The sequence below is a fragment of the Erinaceus europaeus genome, chromosome 4 (genome assembly GCF_950295315.1).
Source record: "Erinaceus europaeus chromosome 4, mEriEur2.1, whole genome shotgun sequence".
NCBI classification, from domain to species: Eukaryota; Metazoa; Chordata; class Mammalia; order Eulipotyphla; family Erinaceidae; genus Erinaceus; species Erinaceus europaeus.
Window position 1 is genome coordinate 89,798,678 of NC_080165.1, and position 5,250 is coordinate 89,803,927.

The 5,250-nt window shown below is 38.5% G+C and overlaps 1 non-coding gene across 1 annotated transcript; it reads right to left on the reverse strand.

Annotated features, from left to right (window-relative positions):
* Positions 1-4,111: 4,111 nt before the first annotated feature.
* LOC132538422 (U6 spliceosomal RNA) lies at positions 4,112-4,218 on the reverse strand. The gene has a single exon (XR_009549789.1). It is a non-coding gene; the product is annotated as a U6 spliceosomal RNA (small nuclear RNA).
* Between the last annotated feature and the right edge of the window lie 1,032 nt (positions 4,219-5,250).

The window sequence follows — 5,250 nt, forward strand, 5'->3', positions numbered from 1 at the left end:
GGGGTGAGATACTATCATGGTTATGCAAAAGATTTTCATGCCTGAGGCACCAGAGGTCCCAGATTCAGTCCCTAGCACCACCATCAGCCAGAGCTGATTGGAGATCTAGATGAAACAAATAATAAAATAAAATAAAATGTACCAGATAATTTGCTTTTCATTCACCAGTTTTATCACTAATAAGACACTGAAAAAGTAAAAGACAATATAGGTTTTAACGTAACACTTACATTTTACTTAATTTCATACCTTACTACAATTCAGAAACCAACCAGAAGTCTCTCCAGTTTTAATTATTCCTATTTTCCATTATTGAGCCAACTAACAAGTTTTCTTCACTTCCCGTTTATATTCCCTATTTTTCCCTACAAAACACATACGAACATCTCAGGAGTTTTTGTAGTAGTAGAACTCAGAACTTGCAAACATGCAGTCCTCAATTCTATTTCCAACATTGCATATGCCGGAGTGATGTTCTAGCTCTCTCGATTTCATTAATAAACAAATATTTTGAAAAAGCCAAAATGAAAAAAATATTGGGGGGGCAGGGTAGATAGCATAACGGTTATGCAAAGACTCTAGAGCCTGATGCTATGAAGTCCCAGGTTCAGTCCTCTGCACCACCATAAGCCAGAGTTGAGCAGTGCTCTGATAGAAAAGAAAAAAAATTGCCACCAGGATTACCATTGGGGCTCAGTGTTGGCGCTAAGAATTCACAATTCACAGCTCCCAACAGACATTTTTTCCTTTTTCTTCTTCTTCTTTTTTTTTTTTCTATTTTAATAGAACAGAAAGGAGTTAAGAAGGGCGGATGAGATATAGAGGAGAGAGAACACCTGCAGACCTATTTCACCCCTTGTAAAGTATCTCTCCTGCAGGTCGGGAGTGGGAGCTCAGACAAGGGTCCACTTGTGTGAGTTCAATCAGATGTGCCACCGCTTGTCTCCACAAACTGTTTTCAAAGAGCACCAATTTGTATTTTAAAAGTCTTCATTTCCTTATCATATGAATAAATTGCAAATAAGTATATTTATTTTTATTAATTCTACCAGTACCTTTGAAATATATAAATATGCAAGAGTTGGAGTGGGCTGGGGCAGTGGTGCACCTGGTTAACTGTATATGTCAGGTTCAATCCCCCAATCCCCAGTTGGGGCGGGGCTTGTTCATGAACAGTGAAGCAGTGTTACGGGTGTCTCTCTCGTTGTCCTTCTCTATTTCCTTTCCCCTCTCAATCTCTCTGTCTTATCAAATCAAAAGTCAAAAATAAACAGCAAAAATGCAAGAGTTTGGACGGAAATGTATACAACATTATGAAGCTATCATTGAGATAAGATATAAATCAGCTTATAGGAAGGCGATACTGCAGGTATTTTGCTTTAAGAAAAATGAAGCACGAAGACACCCTTAATCCTATATGAAAGAAATATCAGTAGAGGGGGTCAGGCGGTAGCTCAGTGGGTTAAGCGCACATGACACAAAGGGCAAGAACTGGCATAAGAGTCCCGGTTCAAGCCCCTGGCTCCCTACCTGCTGGGTGGAGGTGGGGGGTCGCTTCACAGGCGATGAGGCGGGTCTGCAGGTGTCTATCTTTCTCTCCCACTCTCTGTCTCTCTATCCTATCCAACAAGGACGACATCAATAACAACAACAATAATAACCACAACAATAAAACAACGAGGGCAACAAAAGGGGGAGGAGCCTCCAGGAGCAGTGGATTCTTCATACAGGCACCGAGCCCTAGCAAAAACCCTGGAAGCAAAAAAAAAAAAAAAAAGAAAGAAAGAAATATCAGTAGAGAGATGATTCATGCTATCTACAGATTTTATTGTTTTATTTAGAAGATTTACTAAAATTTATAAATGGATCATTATTTAATCCAGTGAATTGAATTATACTTAACAAGATTAAGTTTCATATAACTTTGTAGACACATAACTAATGCACAAGTTAAGTATGAATGCATTAATTTTGCATATGATATTATTTTGTGTGAGAATAGTTGAATGAACAAATACCATTAAAATACTGCTGTTACCAAATCAGTTTCTTAGGCTGTTGTGTAAGAGAAATTAGTAAGAGGTCAGCATGTTCTCAGAAAAAGTTTATTGGGGGGTTTGCATGAGAAGGAGGAGAGATGAAAGAAAAGAACAGCCTTTGCATCTTCAAGTCTACCTGCTGGTTGTCTGAGGTGATGCAGTGTTTCGGGTTTTAAAGGAGTAGCAAATGGTGCCTGATTCTTCCAGACCATTCAATCAGAAACAAGCAACTGCACAAGTCACTGGTCTGTCAGACACTCTTCTAGAAGTCTCTCATGAAGCTTATGTGATTTCCTTTTCTTGGAAGGGACAACATGTATTAGATATTTAAAAAAAAATTCCCCAGCTTAAACCTACAGGTGTTAACAGTTATTTCTAACTCCCTCCTTATTCTGTTTTACTACTGTTTTAAAGCTCTAAGTCAGTCAGAACATAAACTTTCACAGGACAGTTGTGGTCTCAGTTGGGCATCCTTATAACAAGAACTGGGGGAAATTCACATTAAAACACAACTCGCAAGGACCAGCATAAGGATCCCGGTTCGAGCCTCCAGCTCCCCACTTGCAGGGGAGTTGCTTCACAGGCCGTGAAGTAGGACTGCAGGATGTCTGTCTTTCTCTGACTCCCCTCCTCTCTCATTTTCTCTCTGTCCTATCCAACAGCAACAACAACTACAACAATGATAAAAAAAAAAAAAAAAGAAAACTTGTTAAAATTCACATACAAGGGCGGGTGGTGGTGCACCTGGCTGAGAGCACATGTTACAATGTGCATGGATCCAGGTTCGAGTTCCTGGTCCTCACCTACAGGGGGAAAGCTTCACATATGGTGAAACAATGCTGTAGGTGTCTCTGTCTCTCTTCCTCTCTATCTCCCCCTTCCTCTCAATTTCTGGCAGTCTCTATCCAATAAATAAATAAAGGTTTTTTTAATTAAAAAAGAAAGGAGAAAGAAAAGGCTACATGAGCACATTTGTAAAGCTATCAAGGGAGGGGATGGTAGGGAGTTCTGGTGGTGGGAATTGTGTGGAGTTGTACCCCTCATCCTATGGTTTTGTCAGTGTTTCCTTTTTATAAATAAAATTAAAAAATAAAAATATATAAAAATGTATATAGAGAAATATTTTTTAAAAAGGGACACATAACCTCACTGTAATACTATACATAGCACAGTGGAACAGTGATATCAAATTAGAAAATGGATTATTGTAAAGGACAGAAGTAAAGAAAGACCATGCTCTCAGTACTTAGGCACCATGCAGACACATCTTAAATTATCCCTCTATTCTGTAATGCTGGCTTCACTAATCTATCATCAAACACAAATAACCTACGGTTCGGTGGTCTGGGAAGTGATGTAGTGGATAAAGTATTAGACTCTAAAGCATGAGGGCCTGAGTTAGATCCACAGCAGCACATGTACCAGAGTGATGTCTGGTTCTTTCTATCTGTATCTGCTTCTATCCCTCTCACTGATAAATAAATAAATAATTAAAATAATAGCCTAAAGTTCAGAAATTTGAAATAACTAGCCTAACATTATACTGGTAATAAATATTGGATGTCAGACTTTTGAATTTTTTTTTCTCAAAAATTTGATCTCTGCATTCCAACTACAACCCTAATTGAATGAAAAAGAGAGAAAAAAATAATAACAATGAGTGAAAATATACCCAGCTGAATCTTTCAGATAGGCACCTACTATTTTAGGTGATAAGAGCAGAACACTGTTAGAACATGAAGCCGGCAACTGCTTATTGTGTGGGAATGGGATGAAGGGAAAATCCCACACAGGGGATTACATTAGAAATGAATAACACAGTCACTCTGCTACTCTTGGGTGGCTCAGACTGTGGAATAAGACTAACATTGGTTCAGACTAGTTGCTTGTCTCTGTGACCTAAGCAAGTTCCATCTTGCTGCCATAGTTTCTTTATCTATACTGATTAAATGAGGCAGTTCATATAAATCACTTGGCAGAGACTCAAACATACAGAAAACACCCAATAGGTGCTCATAGTTAATGGTACTCTTACTGTTTTCTCTTTACATTTGACTAATTCTTTTTTTTTTTTTAATATGGAATGCTTCATGAATTTGTGTGTCATCCTTGTCTGGGGGCCATGCTAATCTTCTCTGTATCGTTCCAATTTGAGTATATGTGCTGCCAAAGCGAGCACCCACATTGCAACTCTGTTTTTTTAAATATTTATTTATTCCCTTTTGTTGCCCTTGTTGTTTTATTGTTGTAGTTATTATTGTTGTCGTCATTGGTGGATAAGACAAAGAGAAATGGGGAGGAGGGGAAAACAGAGAGGGGGAGAGAAAGATAGACACCTGCAGACCTGCCTCACCGCTGTGGAGCAACCCCCCTGCAGGTGGGGAGCCAGAAGCTTGAACTGAGATTCTTACGTCCTTCCTTGTGCTTTGCGCCGCATGCACTTAATTACCACCCGACTCCCACATCTGATTAATTCTTAAGACATGTATGATTACAGCACTACTATTTATGTCCACTAGCATTATTTTTATGTGAGGAAAGTTATTTCTCTGTAATAATTAGGTAAGGGTTGGACGCAGAATAAAAATACAGTAATGAGATAAGGAAAAGGAGTGATAACAAAATGTACGTGAAATAATTGTTTGAGGAGGCAATGGGAGCAGTGACACAGAAGGAGGCTGATTTACAGACACTGAGTAGGAAGCACATATTGTGCATTTTGTTCCTCTTCATATTGTAACAGTATCAAGTGTACAGTCATCTAGCGACTGTACAATGAACCCATTCACTCTACCATTCAGTAAACAATGAAGCAAACTGAAACCTACTATGTAGTATTGTGTCTCCATAAGAGCAGCATTGTGGAGCCTGTTTGCCAGTTAGGTGAGACAGACAATAAAAACATGGCACACAAAATAAGATGCATGCATGACATATGAGTACATCTGAAAAATAACTGCTAGAGGTTTTTTTTTTTTAAAAAAAAGGTTTATAATATTCATTTATTTTTAATGATGGTTTATAGTATGCTTGTTGACACAAGGGTAAAATTTCTCATTTTCCTATGTTAGGTATCTGCAGAACATTCTGATCCCAAACTTGGGTCCACCATCGTGCACCTGGACCCTAAGATCTCCTGCACCCCAGTACTTCAGTGAATATAGAAATAGGTTAAGTCTTGAGGAATTAGTGGTTTCATTTTCTTTAGTTA